At 48.7% G+C, this 22,780-nt stretch overlaps 1 protein-coding gene across 1 annotated transcript in view; it reads left to right on the plus strand.

Annotated features, from left to right (window-relative positions):
- Positions 1 to 22,780, plus strand: part of CHMP5 (charged multivesicular body protein 5) — a 295,753-nt gene that overhangs the window by 243,508 nt on the left and 29,465 nt on the right. The window lies entirely within an intron of this gene.

Below are 22,780 nucleotides of genomic sequence, written 5' to 3' on the forward strand. Positions count from 1 at the left end.
GGAGATCATCTGAGAGACTTCAGCACATCTCAGCGCCCCCTGGTGGCTCCTACGCCACTGCATTTTAAGCCCGCTGGCGTGTATACATATCGCTCGGGATTCTAACTCTAGCAATGTTGTCGGCAAAACAAGATAACACGACATGTCTCTGAGGGGTCAGTATACCGTAGGCAATGAAAAACATTGCGAGAGGGGCACATCAAGTAGAATCATTACTTACTGTGTCAGCCGCTTCTCAAATTAATGTAATGGCTCGATCAAGTCCAGCGGTGCGCATGCGTGGAAGCAAGGTTTCTGTTTAGCGCAAGCTTTATAGACGGCACTTGTATGAGGGCAAGGTCGCTAGGCAATGTGTACAGCCGTGGTTAGCTTACAGGAATTGGCTGTATAACTTGTTCTATCTAGCCAATTCCAGCAAATATGCCCGATTAATAGGTGGAAGGATCACAAAACCAAAAGTAACCCGAGATGCTTATAGCAAGGACTAAAATGACAGCGTGGTCATGACGCCTTATCGGGAAACTCAATGTGTATTTCTAAAGCGGACAGGTCTGGATGTGTGTCCAATTACTGTGGGGAATTAGAGAACGAATCTCGGTTTACCTATAGAAGGTGTCCAGATTTAACCCATTGATGTCTGGTTAGAAGGGCCCTGTTAAGAAGTCTTTCACCCTCAAGAGATCACCACGCTTTGAGCACAAGTGTCCTGAAGAAAGCTTGGAGGACTGGCTATACACTCAAACTGATACAACTCTGAGTCAGTGGAGTAACTTTGCTGAAAATGTTGGGGGGGACAGGGGTGAGGTGGAGGGAGGGCGGGTGGAGGCTTGTAGTGATCGTTTTGGCCAAATTGTTCGATAACATTTGGTTGAATGGTCGATTTGACTGAAATCGGCCACCACCATTAGTTCGAAGCCGAAGATACCGAACATGAAGAGCTGGGGCTGCAGGGGTGTCTGTTACGCTCACCTGGTTCCCACAGGGGCTTCGATCGGACCCGGGCAGCTACGGTCTCCACCAACGTGATGCGTAGTGAAGAGATGACAGTCTGGACTGGCCCGCCTAATCTTGTCTGCTGGACTCGAAGTATTCTCCTGCAAGTGGAGAAAGGGATTTAGCCACTCGTGGACTTTAGTGATGGCCCCCCCAACTGTTCTCGTTCTCCCCACTAATCACCTCCGATATCCCCTCTTGGTAACCTCACCTTATGTTTTTAAATGATGAGCTCTCCATCCTGCATGGCATGCAGGGGCACGTAGATACCAGTTACTTCACTGGTTTGAAGGTACTGGAGGAGTTCCGGAGGAATATTGACTCCAGTGTCTATAAAGTTCAAAGAGTTCAATATGTCCGATGTTCACTCTTGTTCCATTCCCTCGTTAGGTTGCAGCTGGGTCCAAAAGAATATTGCCTGGAGGCAGCTGATGGCGTTCAGGTAAGAGTCTGTATTACCAAACACTGTCCAGTAAAAGTTGCATGAGTTTAACTTGCTGTTTTCTCTCCCTTTATAGGTGCGGCATTGAAAGATGCAGCGAATTAAAGGATAATACCTCCGGTGGTAAAGCAGATAAGCCTATGGTGGCAAAGAGATTGTCTTTGTCGGTTTTCTCGGCTCACCTTGTTATCCCTTTTGTTTTCCCCCAAGGTACTGGGTTTCGATGAAGAAAATTATGGAGGCAGCGCCGAGTTGAAAGATGCGGTGGACTGGTGAGTATAACGCGGCGCTGCTGCTGGCGAAGCGACGCGTGCTGAAATAATGTCCTTTCCAGGCTCGGAGATGTGCTGGGTCCGGAATCAGGTAAGGAATCAAATAATGTCAGTGATCTAACCTCTTCTCCTTTCTTTTCCTTTTGTCTAGGAGCTCCGGATTCGAGGCGGGCGTGGCAGAAGACTGGATGCTGACTTGCAGACACGGTGAGCGTTAAGCTGCTGGATGCAGAATAACACGAAGCATGAGCTGCTGTTCGGGCGTGGTTTAAATAGCCTGCAAAGTAGTCCCAGGTAAGAGGTTCCCCAGAACCACACCCGAGTAAAAATAGTCCCTGTAATAAAATAGTCCCATCCAGGCCTCACGTTGGCTTGGACTCATTTGCAGCATGGTCTGCATAAGGTAAGTAAAGTCAATGAGCCTGGCGCCTATGGTGCCAGGACTGAATCCAAACAGCCCCCAGCTGGGGTTGTTGGGGTTTTAATGAGTATCGGGATCCCTGCTCCCGGGGCTGATGGACTCGATCCAGATGCCCGGGGGTAGGCATCATGACAGTGTCCCCCGGTTCCCATGTTCGGTATTTTTGACTTCGGCGGTTGCAGCGGTGTCCCTCGCTTCGTCAGCATTGGTGGCAGGCGACACACAAAAAAAAAGAAAAAGGGACCCTTCAGCGTCGGATCCGATCCTCGTTAGATGGGTGAATCTGACACTGCAGGGTACATGAGGCACTGGATGGAGAAAAGGTGAGTAGGGGGGGTTTATGGGTGTACTAGGGGTTTGGGGAGGCATGGGTTTGGTTTTTTGTACCGAGGTAAAAACATATTTGCAGCGAAAATGACTACGGTCAATTTCGCTGTGATTTTGTACCTCGGTCAAACAACCTAAATCCCTGAGGGATAACACTAGACTACTACACCACAAGAGTCCATTGCTGACGCTCTGTTATAACTTTCATAAGACTGGTGGCCTATCTTTAAAATTCAGTTGGGCCTACACACTTCTCCAGCCGGCCTGCCATGCACCCAGCGACACAACATAACATTTTATACATAACAAATCCTGCTCAGCACCCTCATTGTCCTTGCAGCAGGACAACTTACCCGTTCCGAATGGTAGAGGTGTCCTACTGCCAGGACAATGTCCCAAGGAGCTCCGGGCAGCAGAGGGTCTTCACGTTGCTCTGTATCAACAGAGCATTACAATGTGAGCGATTAGGCACTGACTGGAGGGAGGGCGGTACTATTAGCAAGGATTTGTCCCTTTAGAAATGTAAATGGGAGGGAGTGATCAGAAATGAGAAGGGTGCATAATATTGCATGCTTTATGAAATAATGACTATGGGCCTCATTATGAGGAGGGCGGTAAGGGGTAAACAGTGCCTGTAAAGGTTACCGCCCCATTACGAGGTCCGCTCGTGGGACCCGCTCAGGATGCCTGGTTTTACCAGACGTCCTTAGCAGGTCCCGCGAGCGGCCCAGCATGCTAACAACGGCCCTGTCATTAACGGGCCCGTTGTTAGCATGCTCCCCATTCCTATTGAGCCCTATGGGGCCTCCAATGGGAATGGGGATGGACCGGGTCTGGGTTCCCTGAATCGGGAAATACCGGGCCCTCCAAGGTCGGAATGGCCCGGTATTTCCCCATTCAGGGAACCCGGACCCGGGTTTGGGGGTAGCCATGCCCTTATTAAGGGCATGGCTAACTCCAAACTCGTAATGAGGCCCAAACACAATAAAAAATGTATTTAAAAAAAATAAAGTACCTCTGCTCTTCTTTCAAATACCGCGCAAGCCACGTCTCATGTTACACCGACCTAACCTCTTTGCACCCACGCACCTCCAGACAGAAACCAGCAAGCTGAATGAGCATCTTAGTTCCTGTCTGTGTGTGTCGCACGAACACAAAGCCGGAAAGCTATTCTCTGCGCCGCAGCCCCTGGAAGTGCTGCTTCTAGTGTGGCAGCACAGGCGCCAGGTCCTGCAACACCCAGTTCAGCACCCTGGCTGCTGACTTTGAGTCAGGCTAGCCAGGGTGAGGGACTGAGCCATGCAGGGCATCCCGACTCTGAATGTGTTGCAGCGCAGCTGCCAGGCATCTCAGCATTATGTAACGAGACAGCGCAAGCCTTGCTGGCCACCCCAGCCAGGCTTGCGATGTCCAATTACATAATTGATGATTGCAGCCCCCCTGCCCTCCCTCCAAAAGTTGGGGGGGGGGGATAAAAAGGTATGCCACAGAAGTTGGGGGGGGGGCATAACCCACTGTCCCCCCATAATTAAGCCCATGCTCTGAGTCACCCCCAACCTGGAAACACAAAATGTGTCGACTAATGAAATGTGCTGTTAATCTACACAGTACATAAATATCTCATTCTTTACTAACCACACTTGATCTCTGTCAAATTTCGTTGTACATTGTGACGTTTAGACTGAACATATCAGTTATGCCACTATATGTATATGTTTATCTTTTTTAATGTTGGTCTATTAATTGTGAATAAACTTTGTTTTATCAGTCCACTAGACTGTTAACTGGTCAACAACAGAGTGATCTATATCCCAGTCACTCTGCTGGTCACTACCATTACCTTAATGTGTCAAAGGGTGGGGTAGCCTGTACTCACTTGTTTGTTCCTATATACCACTATTCCTTGGACAGATTCTCTAAGTGAGACAACTCCTTTTATCATAGAGTCTTGCTTAACTTATTTGCCTAAACAGGGTCTGCAAACCTGCGGTTCCCCAGATTTTTTGGACTACAACTTGCACAATCCCTTACCGTTGAATATGGTTTCTAGGGCTGCTGGGAGTTCTAGTCCAAAACATCTGTAGAGCCAGGGTTTGCAGACCACTGGACCAGAACCTTCTGCTGTATTCTGCATACTCTTACATCCCTTCCCCTTTCCTCCATACTGCGTGGGCGTCCCTTCCAAGGGACGAGAGACGGAATCTTTTTCACCAGAAAAAACCTTCTTCCCCTTTTTAAATTTAGTGGCATGCAGGGGTGCGGTCCTGGGAGCATGCGCTGCACTGACTCCGCCGCCTTACCTCAGTCCCCTTTTCTGCGTCGACAGGAACGGGCCGAATTCACCAGTGCTCCTGTGTTTGGCTTTCGGCCATGTAATTCCATGCGCGGATACTTCTTCTCTTCTGTCTATTTATCATTCAGGTACCTGGTCCTCGGTGTCACGCTCCTCCCCGGCACATGGCGACTTCTACTGGGTTCAGCAGGTGCCCATCCCGCGGTGGGCTCTTTCCAACTAAGGACACCCATGCCCTCTGCCTACGTTGTCTTGGCCTAGACCACGGCTGGCAAGCTTGTACCGTGTGTGATGTGCTCTCCTCGAGGTCTCTGAAGAACAGACTAGCCAGGCGGAGGGAGCTCTTCCAGAGATCACCTCCAGAGGACCTAAGGGACTTATTCTATCAACGATCCAAGCCCAAGGTAGGGCCGCTCTTTTCCAGCACACCCCACTTGGGAGGGACCGCTCAGGTCCTCATACCAGCACGAGTACCGAGATTATATCAGCTACCTCCCGGTGACAGTGTTGAGGGACCGGAAGGTTGTTTTACCGGGTCGTTCCCTGAGGGTCCACGCCCTAGTTCCAGCAACATGTCCGAGCAGGCACCTTTTTACGCAGTTCTACTGGCAGATCCGCCGAGGGTGAAACGCCTACCAGGCCTCAGCCTGAAAAAAAGGGTAGGCCTCATGATCCACACTCGAGTCCTGGACAGGGCTGGGCCCAGTGAGCCAAGCAACGCGACGCAGGCACATGGAAGGCAACTTGACAAAATGGCTGCCGTGCCAGAGATTTCTGACATCCGCCCGATACCGCACCAAGGCAGGGAGCTGGTGGAGGAACGTGTGTCAAGGTGGGACTTGTGTCAACCATGTACGTAGCCTACAGCCTACCCTTCCTTTGCGCAAGGCAGGATACGCAACAGCTCCAGCAGCTGCCCGCTACCCAGTCAGTATCGCCTGCCACCCCTTTGGCCTGTGAGGACAGATTCTTTGAAAGGTTCCTCGGGGTCATGAAATCTCCTCAGATGGGGGTCAACCTCAGGGACGCCATCAGGAACGTGCTCCTGCCAATGGCCCCGGTGCCACAGCCCCCAGTCCAGGCGCCCCTGGCCCCTGTTCAGCCTGTGCTGCCTGCTCCGGCCCCCAACCGATTGTGCAGGCAGTTCCGTACCAGCCTCCGGCTCTGGTCGCCACACCCCATCCTTCCGCTCCCAGTACCCCTCCACCGGTACCAGACCAACCAAACCCTCAGGTGGACACAGATGAGGAGGTGGACACAGATGAGGAGGACGACCCCGACACACTGTCGTCGGCCAAGTCCTTCCACAAACGTCTTGCATGGATGGCAGAGTACTTGGGCCTTCCTCAACCCGAGGTTGAGCAACCATCAGAAGGGGTTGTGGCCGAAGTCCTCATGCTACCTCCTGCAGCAAGAACGGGGATCCCGACGCAGAAGGACATTGACGCTTTGGCCAAGGAGGGCCCCACTCGGTCCAGCCAGTCAATCAACACCTGGACGCCAAATACAGGCAGATGGAGGGTGATACACTCTTGCTATCGGCCCACCCTCAGCCGTACTCTTCTGTGATTGCTGCGGCATCACTATACTCCAAGCCTCAGTCGTCCTCGGCCCCTTCCTCTGCGGCGCTGCTGGGCAAGCAGAAGATCTTGGAGGCGTACGGGAAGAAGCTGTGTTCCACCGCATCCCTGCATCTTCGTCAGGCCAACGCGGATACCATGCTGGCAGCCGTTAACCAGAGGCTTTGCGGGAAATTGCTGATTTCCTCTCGGAGCTTCCGGCTCAGAGCCAATCACGTTTCAAGTCGGGACTGGCAGAAGCCAAGATAGTGGCACAAGACATCATGGAGTCTACCGTGGCCCACATTGACACTTCTGGCCGGGCCATCTGCATTGCAACGGACATGAGAAGAACAGCCTGGCTCTGTGCTACGAAATTCAACCCGGATGTCCAGGAACATATATTAGACCTTCCGTTCGAAGGGGGTGACCTCTTCCACTCCACCACGGACGAGGAGCTGGACAAAAAGAAAACCAGCTCTCAAACGGCCAAGTGTTTATTCATTCTTACAAAGACCATGCCCAAAACGTACACCCAGTCACAGCAGCGCTCGGACAAGGGGCGTACATACGAGGGTTCAGCGGCTTCCAAGAGCAGAGGTCCAGGCAACCTGACCGTTCGCCGACTCAACATCGGCGCAAACAACAAAGAGAGTGGGGGCAGTAAGGGCTTTTTTTCCAATCCCCCTCCTCCGCAACAGCCTCAGAGGGAAAGAAGGCATGACATGCCCCTCCGGGTCCACGTGTTTCCAGTGGTGGGCAGGCTTGCTCTCCATGCACAGTTCTGGGGCCAGAATTTGGCAGACCCCTTGATCCTCTCTGTAGTATCCACGTTGTACCTCCTACCCATCCAAGCCTCTCCTCCCTCTCCTCCCTCTTCCCCTCCACTCTCACAGGTTGGGACAGCAACTTTTTTGGCAGAGATCCGGTCGCTCGTCGAGAGCCAGACAGTGGAGGAAGTCCCGGCCTCCCAGCGCGACTTGTGCTTTTACTCTAGGATTTTCGCCATTCAGAAAAATAACCAGGCTGTCCTGAAAGTTGTGCTGGACCTTTCCACCTTCAAACTCTTCCTACCTCTACAAAAATTCAAGATGGTTATGCCAGCTTTGATAGTGGAGACATTGTGCAAGGGAGAGTGGATGTGCTTCCTGGATCTGAAGGACGCGAACTTACACTCCCAATTTGGCAGCCTCATTGTTCTTTTCTATGATTCAGGATCATGGGCTACCATTTCCAATACAAGGTGCTTCCCTTTGGCCTTGACTCAGCCCCCAGGTTATTTACCAGGCTAATGAATACAGTGGCGGCCTGCCTCAGGGCTCAGGGACACCACATCTATCCGTACCTCGACGGCTGGCTCGTCAGGGCTCCATCTCCGGAAGCGGTGCACCACACCTCACACGCCCTCATGAACACACTTCACGATCTAGGCTTTTTGCTCAATCTCAAGAAGTCGCAGCTGCAGCCTATACAGATTCTGAACTTCTTGGGCCTCATCTGGGACACAGGCTCAGAGTTTTTCCCATGGAGGACAAGATCACGGCCATCAAGAGGGCCACTGCGCTCTTCCTCAGCAGAAAAGTGACATCGGCCTTGTGCTACTAACACCTTCTGGGTCTCATGGCAGCGGGTCTATTGGCCGTCCCCCACACGAGACTCAGGATGAGCAGGATACAGCTGCACTTCACGGCTTCATGGAACCAGGAACAGGACTCTCAGGTGGAGATGATCATCGTTCCTCCTTCTCTTCACACGGACCTCACATGTTGGTCCAGATCTGCAACATGCGGACGGGCAAGCCCTTCCAGCAACCTACCCCGCAGGTTACCATCACTACGGACTCCTCTCTCAAGGGATGGGGGGCCGCCTTGTACAACCATTGCGCCCATGGTATCTGGACCCGGCAGGAGTACCACTTCAATTGGCTGGAACTGAAAGCTATCTGGCTAGCACTCAGAGCCTTCCTTCCGATTATCGAGGACAAGGTCGTCCTCATTCAGGCAGACAACTCGACCAGCATGTTCTCTGTAAACAAGCAGAGAGGCACCAGGTCCCCCTCTACTTTGCAGACTGGCAGCCAGCATGTGCGAATGGGCCCTAGAGAACAACATCTATCTCAAAGCCGACAACCTTCCAGGGTAATCCATGCTGGAGGCAGACAGGCTCAGCAGACTGGGAGTGGACAATTATGAGTGGCAGCTAAACAACCTAATTCTGTAGGAGATCTTCAGCAGATGGGGACACCCCCCCCCCCCCCCCCGGGTGGACCTCTTTGCCTCCTGGCCTAACAGGAAGTGCCAACAGTTCACCTCCTGGCAGTGGCAGCACCCCGGCTCCCTGGGCGACGCCTTTCAGATTCAGTGGAACAGCATGACAGCATACGCTTTCCCACCCACGCCGCTGATATACAGGGTGATATGCAAGATCAAGGAGTCTCGCAAGGTCAGCATTATTTTGATAGCTCCATGTTGGCCAGCCAGGCCATGGATCTCGGAGCTGCTCAGCCTTTCGGAGAGATCTTCCATTCGCCTTCCAACGGGCCCAGCACATCTTTTGGAGCAGCAGGGGGGCAGGGTAATTCACACTGCACCACAGAAGCTAGCCCTCACAGGGTGGATCCTGAGCAGGTCACGCTAGGACACCTCAGCCTGTCTCTGTCTAATCTGGAGATCATACAGGGCGCCAGGAGCAAAACTACCAGGGCCCAGTATAAGAGCAAGTAGACCAAGTTCTGCCACTGGGCAGACTCTTAAGGATATCAACCCCCTTGCATGTACATTGGACGACGTGCTCTCCTTCTCGGCGCACCTCGCCCATTCGGGCAAGCAGGTAGCCACTTGCCGCATTTACTTGGCAGCCATTGGGGCCTACAGAAACTCAGAACAAAAGGTCTTCTCCTCTTCCAACCCGATTGTCAAGAAGCATCCAACGGGGCTCGCCACTCTGCCTGGCCATCAAGAGGCCGCACCCTGTGTGGGACCGCAGTAGTGTTGGGTGACCTGGCGCACAAACCATTTGAGCCAATGACGTCTGCAGACATCAGGCTGGTCACCATTAAGACGACCTTGCTAGTCCGCCTCACCTTGGCTCGCAGGATAAGCGAAATCCAGGCGCTAGTCGCCTCAGTGCCCTAGTCTCCTCAGTGCCCTATAATACGTTTCACAGAGATAAGGTAGTCCTGCGAACACACCCAGCATTCCTACCTAAGGTGCCTTCCGCGTTCCATCTGAACGAAGTGATAGTGCTGCCTACGTTTTTTGCTGAGCCCAAAGACGAGGCACAGATTTCTGCACTGCCTGGATGTCAGGCGTGCCCTGAAATTCTACTTGGACAGGACCAGGGACTTCCGCAAGTCAGATGCACTTTTTGTCACATTCGGCGGACCAAGACCGGGATATCGGGCCTCCAAGGCCTCCATAGCCTGTTGGATGGTCTCGGCCATCAAAGAAGCTTATGAGGGGCAGCATAAGCCACTGCCGGACAACATGCATGTCCACGAGGTCAGAGCCAAGGCAACGGCCATTGTATTCCAGCGGCATGTTCCCTGGCAAGTCATAAGCAGGCTGGCCACATGGGCCACCCTTTTGGATTTCTGCAAGCACTACTGTTTGTATGCCGGCTCTAGATCAGACGTGGCTTTCGGACAGGTGGTTCTTAGAAATCTATTTTCTTAAGAAGGTTCCCCTCTCCACTCTGGGGCTAAACTCAGTTGTAATCGCCCATGCAGTATGGAGGAAAGGGAACGGGACGTAAGAGTAATTATAAGTTACTCACCGTAGTGACTAAGTAGTCCTTAGTCCCCTTTCCTCCATGTGTCCCACCATCTCCCCCCTAATAAAACTGGTGTCATTAGGCAATGTTAATCTATTGTCGACGCGTGTATGGGGACTGAGGTGTGGGGCAAGAGGGGTGCAGTAAGGGCAGCCCATGCTCCCAGGGCCGCACCCCCACGCGCCTCTAAATTTAAAGGGGGAAAAAGGTTTTTTCTGGTGAAAAAGGTTCCGTCTCACGTCCCCTGGGAGGGACGCCCATGCAGTATGGAGGAGAGGGGACTACAGTGAGCAACTTATAATTTTCCTCCCAAGATAATATTTAGCTGTGTATCTGTTACCAAAAGTCGGGAAGAGGCGAGAGCCACATGGACAACTTTCTCCTAGCCTTCCCCTTGTGATCATGCCAGTGATGCAATGTTATGCTTGGAGTGAAAACTCAAATAGCGGTCAGGGCAGTTTTACAGGGGAGCATAGGTACCTGCATCTTGTGAGAAACCAGAGGGTGTCTCACCTGCTAGTCACCGGGGGAGCTCACTCTCTCGGGTGGCCATGGCACTGCCATCCCCTTTGGACCCAGACCCTGGGGGAGTATTGACCCACTGTGCTATGCGGCATCACCCTGCAAGTTATGGTGAAAGGAACGGCAACAATGGCGGCAAAACCCTTGTGCGCGCAAAAAACCTACAAAACTGTGTGCTTTAGCACACAAAAAGAGGGATGCACAACCTGCCACCCATGGTGCATGTCTGGGGAAATAGAGTACACCCTGCAGAAAATGTGCCAGTGGGCTCAATGACCAGCAAGCAGAGTGCAGAGAGAGAAGCAGCACTTTGCAAGTGAAACCCCAAAATGTGCCTACAAATGACATTTGCTTTGTTGCCAAAAACTCAAACACAACACCTCGTAACATTCAAAATCTTGCTTGGTTCTAAAAATTCATGTATCTAATGAAACATTGTGAACATACAAAGTCCCAATGTGAAGAGCAAAACATTCCTCAGACAAACTGGATTGTCTGAAAACTGACAGCATATGCCAAAATCTGGGTGCAGGACCCAGGGCTACCTGAATAACAGCTGTCAGAGGATTACTGAGGAAACTTTAAAGTGTCCTAAAACTAAAATGTCTGCTGAATTAGCAAACTTAGAGTGTTGCCAAAAAGGAATAGAGATTTTAGTTGTGTTTTTGATCCCGCAGATTTTAAGGCCAAGAAAGAAATGTATTTATATGTGATGCAACAAATTTGGTTTTTGCTGGATTTAAGAAGTTAATTAGCTTGGCTGAGTCACAAGAACTGGAAAAGCAGAAACTCACTGGGAGGTGCTAATTGCGGGTTAGAACATAATCTTGTCTACAGAAAGGGAAGGAACAATGACAGAGCTTTAGCCCAGGAAACGAAGTGTGAAGGGGGTCGTAAATGGCGTCTGGAAGGAACAAACCAGGAGGGGGATGCCCTGGACTGCAGGGAAACAAAAAGGGGTGGTCCATCTGTTGCTAAACATGAACAAAGAACCCGTCTTAAAAGACTCATAACTTGTCATCCAAAAGGGTGAAAAATATAAAAAGGACAAAGTTGTTAATTTAATTTTTGGCTGCACGTGTGAAGAGGCGGTAGAACTGTGTGACATGTTCTGGACAGGAATGGCAATATATTCGGTTTTATGCAAAATGTATTAATGTTAAAATTGTGAAAATGTACACCCATATCCCTATGTTAAACATGCACATTTGTGGAAATGTGCATAAAATTTGGAAATTGTGTTCATAGCGAAAAGGGCAAAATTCTGTAGAAAGTTGAGACAAGATCCCACCGCTGCGGGATTTTGAGGAATAGCTGCCACATAAAATATGGCATCTTTATGTGGGATTTGTATAAAGGTGACCAATGTAGAAATGTACATTTATTATCCAATCTGATTTTGAGACCGGTGGCCAAAGGGAGGTATTTGAGGACTGTTAAGCAAATCATAAAATGTGACATCATCCGGCCTTGATCCAATCACTCAAATTGCAAGGCGTAGATGAAGTTTGGTCCAATCCCAGCTCACAGGGGCAAGCTGAGCTAAGCCGGCCCATACACCCCCTGTGTGATGTCATTTTAAAGGATAAATAGAAACAGCTGACAATACATAGGGACTCACTGATCCAGCCACTTTCCTGATTCCGGCGAAGCACTCTGATCCAGCATTCTACATCTAGCTTTAATATTCTTCCAGATCCAGATGCCAAATCTCTTGCCAGCAATAGAGAACTATTGATTTCCAGCAAGGCCCAAATCCTCAAATGTATTCTCTCCACCCAGTAAAGCGCTGTGTGGTGCGAGAAGGCCTTTTGAACCAGCATCCTGAAATTCTCTGGCTTGCTAGAGGAACTCGCAATCCAGATGAGTCAAATACCCACAGACTAGGAGGCCAGATCCTGTGCAAATCCGGTGACCGGCCTAGCTGTTCCAGTACCGTGCCTGATGTGCTGTCATTCCTAGACCAGACAATCCCATGACCAGAGCTAACGGTCCAGTTAATAACTTATCCTGTGAGTATTAATAGGAAGAACTGTGACCCTTAGTATATTTGCATTGTCTTATCCCTACCTCAAACCCATCCTATCTTTCATTCAGAACCAGTATTGTTAGAACCATCTTTGCGCTGACTCTTTTCTCATCTGAAGAAGTCGAGTTTCCTCAGTAGGCGGGTTACACTGATCCCGTAACTGTAAGATTCCTTTGTGGTATTTGCTTTTTCATAGTCATCCTCTAGTGTAAGCAAACCCATTTGTCATTTTTAAAAGTGCATTCCCGTTTTCCATTCTCGCGCCTATTTTTCAAAAACGACCTTTACTAAAACCTCTAACTCCCTCAGTTTTTGTGATAGAAACGAAATTTCAACTCCTACTTGTACCCGACATCTGTAGCTATCCTCTTTAACAACGTATTGGCAATAAGTGCCTGCTTTGCTAGGTTGCCCTAGGGGCTCCCCTTTTAACTTTCTTGTGATATCCTTGAGTGAACTACAATTCCCAAGGGTAGAAAGGATCTTTGGATCCCTTTTACATTTTGTTAAGTGAAACCAGCGCACCCCACCTTATGTGGAGTGCTGGGGAGATTCAATGTATCCCCTTTCACATTAAAACTGTAACAATTCTGTTACAGAGACAAGCTTACCTTCAATGGCTGGTGGCAGTGATACCTTGTATTAATTTGGGCACCTTTACCGCGGGCTGTGTTCACAGCTGCAGTAAAGGGACCTAAGGGTGCTCATTTTACCAAAATATTACCTGTCTTATTTTTTTCGCCATTTTAGTGTTTCTTGTCGTTTCTTGTTCCTTCCCTTGACATCCAGGCGGGGAAATTCCTTTGTGTGATTTTTATCTTTGGCAGGAGTCCCCAGGACTCTCCGCCCAGGCTCCAGTCTGTCTGTGAGAGCAAGAAGTGAGGCAGGAGTCCAAAACTCCACAGCCCTTTGTCTTATGCCTTGCTTGAATAGGGAAAAATCCCAGTGCGGGCTGGCTGTCCTGACTGGACAACCAGACCGCCTTTTCTTGTAAAATGCGGGGAGAGCATGCAGAGGTTGTGCTGTAGTTCCTGATAAATACTGCGAACCTGGAAGCTGAAGAAAAGTCGACCACTGGAACGGAAACCAAAGAGGAAGATGAAGGAAATGCGGCCGAAACAATTTCCAGCGACCGGAGAGCCTGCTGTGTAACCGGAGCCTGCTGTAGCCCTTCCTTCCAATCGAACTGGGGACTCTGAAAACATTGACCCCGACACAGAGCCTCGTGAGACCCACTTGACCCAAGAAGACCTGCATTTTGGGACATCCCACGCGTTGCTGTGACCTTGCGTTGTTGCAGTACCCCAATACTCTGGGACCTCAAGCCATCGTGCGGTGCCCAGTCTTCCGAATCTCGCTGAAATTTCATGGGCATCCTGGTGGATCTCCACAGGAGAATCGAGTCCGAAAAGTCCCCTCACCAGACTGCTGGACCTTTCAAATGACGAGAATTCAACCACGATTTTCTGTCTTCTTCTGTGCTCCTTGAAAAGGTGCCAAATCCGCAGAACCGCATTCAGCCGCGAGGGAAACCTTGCCTAGAGCTTTCTTCATTGATCCCTGCTGCAAAGTCCCTTATGAGGTCTTGTTTTCAGTCTCCACAGCAAGGAATCCAGTGAGTGGGTATTTGGCTGAAGACCCTGAAGTCCTCCTGCTGCAAAAGCTTCTTCAATTCTGAGGTACTGTGTTGGCTTGGGTATGTACTTACCTTAAGCCTGTTAGGATTTCTGTGTAGCTGTGGGTTGTTTTCTGTGACGGGGAGGCCTCTAATCCAGTGCACCCAGTCCCACTGCTAGAATCCTGCTAGGGTGTCTTCTGCGAAGCCCCTGGACCTTCTTCTAACTCTAAAGTGAAGTACTTGCCTGTTTGCCCAGTTTTCCTAAGGAACTCTGACTTCTGCTACTAAAGAACCTACTCTGACACTGCCTGTTGGTCACTAGTCCTAGTGACCCCCCCTTCTGCCACTGAGAACACACATGCTCCAAGAATAATGGAAAGACTTTCGAGGGAAAAGAAAATAAGTGTTTAAAAGTTACTTATTTGTAAAGAGTTGGTTGATAACTGTAATTCTCAGAGTGAACAGTTACAAACGTTTTTACTGATCTTGAATGTGTGAAGTACTATTCTTAAAAGTATGGTGAACATCTTTTCTTCCTTAGCAACTGTTTTGCCAGTCTAATAGAAAGTAGATGTGAAGGTATTTTACTCTCCTGTGATTATGTTGTGCCTCTTCCCAAAAGTAAAGTCACCAGTTGGTATCACGAGATTAGTCCTTTGAGGATAATTGTATGAGTGTCCCCCAACTGGGTCTTGCTTCCCCTGACTTGCTGCTAGCCTGCCCAGAATAAGTCTGTATTAAGGTGTTGCCTACCTAGAATAACTTTGAGTCATTCAGTAAAGTGTGACATTGGGTTTTACTTTCCCTTCATTGTGAGGTTAAACAAAGTATGTGGGTTTTACTTACCTTGTGTTAGCTGTGTGCCATCCCAAAATAAGTTACAAGAGTTACTGCATATCTCTATCTGGGGTTCCCTGATTTCAAAAGCACCTGTAATTGTATATTACATCCTTAGGTTTTACTCACCTAATATAACTGTTATCACAAAAGTAATTATAGTTTTTTACTGCACCTAGAATAAGTGTTCCACTATTCGTCAAAAGTATATTGTCCAGTTGACTGATTAAGTGATTTGTACTGAGAATCATTATACAACTGGAAGGGTCTACTGCCCTTGCATTACTGGATGTAATTGTAAAAAGTAACCATTGGTTTTTACTCCCCAAGAATAGGCTTGACCTATACTGAAAGTGTATGAAAAGGTTTTGACTTCCCTAGAACTACTGTTGGGTACTTCACATAAGGTCTATACTTGGGTCTGTGTACTTGCAAGTATAGTGTTGCGTTTTTATACTGTGATTTCATATAATGTTTTAGTGCTTACTTACCCCTAGATTTATCTGGGCCTACTTTGTATTTAGATAAATCCTTTATTTTTACAGTACAAAGTGTTTGTGTTTCTTTGGACCATTTGTATTACAATTTCATTTGTACTGATTCTACAGCCCTCTCTCCTTCCTAAGATAAGCCTGGCTGCTCTGTCTACGCTACCATGAACTCAGGTGGTACAGCCTTATACTAAGAGTGGAGTCTTGTACTGCCTCAGTTGAATGGTTTTACTAAGCCCTTAGTTGGACTTCAAAAAAACTGTCCTAACATATGTCAAAATAGAAAACGGGAGACTATGGGTCTTAGACCTAATAGTTACAGTCACTGCAGGGGAATTTAATCAAAGATCACAGACATATCCTTTATACACATCAATCGAATCTGTAGTCCACATGATCACCAACCAATCGCCCAATAGCCTCACGCAACATTCATACCTGAACTCATTGACGGACTTGAGGAACCCAAGCCTGCCCCCTTGCAGGAATCAAAAAGGAGGAGGCTGACAACCACAGTGTGAGGCATGTGTACGATGAACAGAAGGAATTTGAAGTGAGGCGGTGCAGTAAGGGGGGCAGGATGAATGAAAACTAAGTAAAGGCATCGAAGAGAGAAAGGGGAGCGAAGGTGATAAGAAGAGAGGCCTGGGAGGAAGGGAAGGTATATAGAAAAGCAGATGTGGGGGGGGTAAGAGTAGCAGAGGTGGGGGTTGGAAAAATAAGCAGAGTTGAAACAAGGTGGGAGAAAACCGCACAGTGATGGCGCGAAGAGTATAAAGAGTGAAGTGCAGAAGTAAAGTAGAAAGAGGAAAGAGCAGATGACAGAGAAGAGAGTGCGGCAGTGACATGATGGAAGAAGCAGGTGAAGGGAGATCTATTTTGCAAGGAGGATAAAAGAGACTGACACTGTAGAAGGGATTTATGAGAATGGTGGGAAGGAGTAAACCAAAAGTAAGAAGTGGAAGGAGAACAAGCAAGAGACTGGAGGAGGCATAAAAATTGAGGGTTAAGGAACACGCTTTGTGGCGGAATGGCATGGAGGTCTGAAAATGGGATGAGACAAAGGAGACCGACACGGGGAGGGGGAACGCAAGACAGGGACTGCCTCTTTGTCTCTGAAACAGAGATTGAAGGAGAGCATGAGAAGATGAGAAACCGCGTGAAAGGGAGAGGAGAATCAACCCTGTACCAAATCATCCGGTGGTGGAAAAAGAGCTGGCTACATCTAACGGCCAAGCTGAGCAAGAGCTGCACTATTGAGGGGGAAGAAAGGTTCAGTGCAGCAATCCAACACCAGCGAAAGAGCCTGACCGCCGCCCCTGGTGACTTAAAGCAGTCAGGGTGGTGGTGCCAGGTTCATCACAAGTTCAGGAGGACCGGTATGACATCCTGACAAGTCCAGGACAAGGTCAAAAGCATTACAGGGTGTCAAGAAATAAGACTGGGGTAATCGGAACCCCAGAAAAACAGAGTGATTCTTTTGCCACCTGGAAAGTAGATTTGCTTAGGACAGAGCAAGAAGGACTGAGAGAATGGCCATGAGTGAAGCTGACCCACCTGAACCCATTGTACCTAATCTGTGTTTCAATTATAGCCAAACAAGAAAGTGAAGCCTTGGTTTAAGTTCTGTTTCTCTCTGCCGTGACATTCCATGAAAAACTGGTCTTCAATCCCTGGTCAACGCCAAATAGTGTCCCCCTTCCTTCACTGCATTGAATATTGGGCAGCAGTTCAACTGTCCCTCCACTTATCCATTCCTATGTTTAATGTAACCTTAACAATAGAGTTCCTTCAATGACGTTAGTATATATATCAGCCTGCAATATAAATGTAAACTCCTGCAAATGTCCTTAATGCCGTGAAGTCACTGCTCACCTGTAATAAGAAAATGACGTCACTATTGTCACTTGTTACAGTTGATTTGTGACATCACAATGCTTGCTGCTTGAGGAATCACAGAGCAGAATTTAATTAACTAGCTTTTCAGATTCCGTTCTCCTGAAATAGCTTTCTAAGACACTTTGCTGCCATTCATTAGTTAGTATGCCTTTTTTGTGCACTGCTGGAGTTTAGCAAAGGAGAGCAAGAATGTGTTTGCATCTGAGTTCTTAGTTTAAAGCACAAACCGACTTTTAACGTAAATGCTACGTTCGGCCTTCAAGCTAAGCCCATCTTGCACCAGCTTTATACGAACGGTAGACCAGACAGTCCATACGGCGAGCGAGTGGGAAGAGGTTGGAGCCCGAATTTTCGAGCCGTACGTTGTACTTTGTTTTTATTGCTCTGCTTTTTTTTAAACTGCAACATGTGTATTAATTACTTGATATTTTTAGCTTTTTCTTTAGAAAAAGTCTTTAATAGAAAGATAATGGCTATGCTAACTAACTTGGGTTATGGAAGAAGTGAGGGAATAGGAAGCAAAATATTTGCATACAGCACAATTCAGTTTAACCAATGTAGTTTACGAACATTGTTGATTATATAATATTAATTTGAACTTGTGAATTGTACCGTCTGCTATCTGCATAGTCTCTCCTAACAATACTGATTGGCCAACCAGCCAACGGGACTTACAAGTATTCATGGGTTATGCAGTTGCTAAGTGAACTGTTTTGGGATGGGCGAATATAAGTTTCTGATGCTTGTTAATCTGCTTAGAATCACATGCTGTGCATATGGTCTGACATCCAGTGGTAACCGCAGAGTATTGCATCTTGTCTTTCGGGGACCGAAAGGGGACGTCCGCATAGGTGTGTCTGTAACACTATCCCTAACGTGACGTGTAGTGTACCCAAAATCCCTCACGTGCTGAGGTCCCTCAGATTGTTTTTTTCCACCCAGATACTGGTCGCCCTATAGCAGAGCTCTTCATAAGAGACATTGTTTATCTTTATTCCGACTTTGTCGGTTATTTCCCCTTAAGTCACTTCGACAGCGATTCAAACCACCTCGACGGAGACTACGGGAAGTTTAGACGGCGGTGGATTTCGGCATCTAAGATCTGGCGGCTGAGTCATCCACGTGGCCCTGGTCCCTCTGACCGGCCTGCACAGTAGGGAAAGTGGGGTCGGGGGGAACCATATCTTTCGTTATGACTTTCCTCTTTCCCCCTCTTTGCCCTCTAGGTCTGGTCATCTTTGTTTATACCTTTCGCTATGAAAAGGACACCATTTAGGTTCTGCCGTAAGTGTAGGGTCAGGTACCCGTGGAAAGATGAGCACAGAACGTGTAATTCTAGTCTCCCCTTAGATCACGACAAGAAGCGGTGTACGGCTTGTAAGCTCCTTCTGCCTCGGACCCTTAAGGAGCACCGTGTATAGCGGTGGGCTGCGTACGGTATGCCGTGGGTTGGACCCTCTTCCCCCACCGCCACACCCGTCAAAAGTGACGGGGGCACCTCCAATGACCAAACATTCGTATCGGATGTCATAGACCTTGAGGCGGACACTTATAGGTCCGCCACGCCCGTCCCTGACCCCTCAAGGCCTGACGCAAGTCTCGCTTCAGGGACAACACCCGGCGACAAGGGCGTACAGAAACCACAAAACACTAAGCATACAACTCCACCACCGATTTCGACGGTTCCATCGAAAAACGTGAACGCGCCAACAGGGCCGTCAAAAATTTCAAAGGATTACTCTGATCGGTTAGATCAGCAGCCTTCCCCGCATCCGCAGCATCGTCTTGCGACTGGGCACTCCAAAAACCAGAGCGCTACCCCTAAATCGGGTTTACATGCCGAAGCGCGGTCATTCAATGCTCTGACGGCCCCAAAGGGCCCGGTAGGCCCAACACCTACTACTTGGCATGCGCCCCAGGCAAGAGTGGCTCAACAGCCAGTGGTGTCAGGCCAGCAGACAATGGGAAGATCTGGTAGTTGTCTCGCCAGCCCTCGTTCTCTCTCTGAAGTGGTGGTCGAGGGTAAACCTCTTAAAGGGAAAATCCTTTACCACCCCCGCAGTGGAAGCCACTCTCACGACCGATGCATCTCTCACAGGGTGGGGGGCTCACCTGCTTCAGCAGACAGCGCGTGGAGTGTGGTCCACACAAGTAGCATCCAACCATATAAATCTGTTAGAGCTATTAGCGGTGTTCAAAGCACTGAAAGCCTTTCAGACGCAACAGCAAGGGAAGACCGTGCTGGTTCTAACAGACAGCACCACAGCCATGTATTACCTGAACAAACAAGGGGGCACACACTCTCCACGGCTATCCATCCAAGCTGTCCCAAAACATTTGGATGTGGGCTCTCATACATAAGAGGTTTCTGTTGTCCCAACACATTCCAGGGAAACTCAGTCTTCTGGCAGACGTGCTCAGCAGAGATTTCCCACTGCCCACAGAATACAAATGGCGTCTGCACGAAGATATCGTGTCCAACGTCTTCACAGAATGGGGCTTTCCAGAGATTGACCTGTTCGCAACTCAGGAGAACGCCCAATGCCAAGACTACGCCTCGGTACCCCGAGAACCGCTCCAAGGGGAAAGGACTCTGGATAACATGGTCAGGGAAATTTGTTTACGCTTCCCACCACCCCCCCATCGCCCCACCCCCGACTCCCCTACTCAACTACTCAACAAGATGCACCAGGATCCAGTGCCCATGATATTGGTAGCCCCATGTGAGCCCGCCGACCCTGGTTCGCTCATCTAACGGAAATGTCCTTCTCCCCACCAGTAAAACTACCCTGTCCGTACAACATGTTGTCTCAGGACAGGGGGAGACCCAACACCCATGCCCACAAACTTTTAATTTAGCAGACTGGCTCCTGAGGTCATAGTTTGGACACCTTCAGCTCCCGCAGAGATGCATGGACATTCTCAGGGAAGCTAGGAAACCTAACACCCACTATTGTTATTCCAGCAAATGGAAACGGTTTGTCATCTGCTGTAATACCAAGGGCGTCAATCCCATCGATTGCTCACCCACACACATTGTGCTGTACCTAACCCATTTGTTAGACACAGGACTGGTCATCAATTCCCTAAAGGTTCATCTTGCTGCTCTCTTAGCCTACACCACGTCACAACAGAAGGCATCCTGGTGGAAAATACCGGTGATTAAAGCTTTTATGGAAGGGGTTAAGAGGATTCATCCCCCCCATTTCTTACCCAGCTCCTGGATGGGATCTAAATGTGATTTTTAACCAGACTCATGGGATCTCCCTTTGAGCCAATGCCTAAAGCAAGTCTAAAAGACTTTACTTACAAGACGGCCTTCCTAGTGGCTATCACTTCTATTAGAAGGGTTAGCAAACTACAGGCCCTTTCTGTTCTAGACCCTTTTGTTACAGTCCAGAGGGATAAGGTAGTTATGTGCACTCATCCCAGATTTGCGCCTAAATTCATCTCGAAGTTCCATGTGAACCAATCTATCGAACTACCCACCTTTTTCCAGAATCCCACTAGCATAGCTGAAAGAAGCCTACACACACTAGATGTGCGCACGGCAGTCATGTTTTACCTGGAAAGAACGAAACCACTGAGGAAGACAAACCAATCTTTCGTTTCAGTGGCAGCTGGTAGAGAAGGGGATCCTGTCTCTAAATCGGCGATCTCAAGGTGGATTGTCCAATGCATCACACTATGTTATGCTCTTGCTAAGAGCGAACTGCCCTTCAAGCCTAGAGCACGCTCTGCTCGGGGCACTGGGGCTTCCATAGCATTCATTGCAAATGTTCCCCTAGAGTCCATTTGCAAAGCGGCAACCTGGAGTTCTGTACACCCCTTTACAAAACACTATTGCCTAGACACTCATTCTAGATCGGACTCTCAGGTGGGACAAGCAGTATTAAGACATCTTTTCTCCACTGTTCCTTCTCACAATCCACCTCCAACTCCGGTACTGCTCGCTAGTCTATGCACAGCATGTTATTCTAAGCAGATTTGCAAGCGTCAGAACACATGCATTACTCACCGTAAAAGCATTTGTGATGATTGTATCTGCTTAGATTCACATGCGCCCTCCCTGCCTCACCGCTCGGGGTGGAAGGAACATGGACGTCTTTCTACTTTCTCTCTTCATGTACTCACTCACAATAGCCTTGGGCTCCCTCATGGCAGAAAAAATACAATGGGAGGGACCTCGGCGCGTGAGGGATTTTGGGTACACAACACGTCACGTTCGGGATAGTGTTACAGACACGCCTATGCCGACGTCCCCTTTCGGTCCCCGAAAGATGAGATGCAATACTCCACGGTTACCACTGGATGTTGGACCATATGCACAGCATGTGAATCTAAGCAGAAATGCTATTATGGTGAGCAATGCATGTCATATTGCCAGATCTGAGCATGTGCCAGCTGGGCAAAAGTAAATGCATTCAACCACACATTGTCCATTATCACGGTTTTGGCATTTCTAGGGGATGGGGGGCTGAGAAAGTAGGATAATATTGACATGTCTCAGCAAGGCTAAAACCTACTTGAAGCACGCTTTCAATGGACTGGCATATGTCACTGGGACACAAGAACTTTCAATTGGACATTACATTCATAACTGGCAAGTGAGAAAGAATAAGCATTTGTTAATCAACCTATTTAATCCCTTGTTGTAATATTGTCATTTTAATGTATTTCTATTATGGGGGTGAAACCCTTATTTTAATAAAAGAATAACTACACATATCGGGATGTAAAGACCAAGTCTGCGGGCAACCCGACATGGCATATTTTGAGAGCTAACACTCAAATTCCCCCGGCGGGTGCTTTAGCTTACAGAGGTAGGTGCCTTTAGGATGATGACCAGCCATGAGGGAGGGAGGGAGGGAGGGAGAAAGGGAGGGAGGGAGGAAGGGAGGGAGGGAGGAAGGAAGGAAGGAATCACAATTCCCATGCAATATGAATTTCACCCAACGGGAAGTCTAGAATACCAGCCTTACTAATTAGACCCATTGTCTAAGCATGGAAATCACTTAAAATAAAGCATGGCATATCATTATCCTCCATGCAAATCTGTCAATTTGGTGCACATTGAGAGCTGGGTATTTTCGGGGAACAGCTGTGAATTAATTTAATCAGACTGCTTTGTTAATCAGTGTTATCCTTGCCCTTCGTTTAATCTGCACCTACCTGCTCAAGAAGGCTGAACCTTCTATGTGTTCCATCATTCGCTGGACAATGCATACCGATGCTTGGTTGCACCAGCAGTTCTACAGACCAAATCCTTTTCAAAACATGTTGAGCAAAGCTCTATCTACTAAATA

This window comes from Ambystoma mexicanum, chromosome 5q, assembly GCF_040938575.1.
Source record: "Ambystoma mexicanum isolate Mex_15411 chromosome 5q, UKY_AmexF1_1, whole genome shotgun sequence".
Taxonomy (NCBI): Eukaryota; Metazoa; Chordata; class Amphibia; order Caudata; family Ambystomatidae; genus Ambystoma; species Ambystoma mexicanum.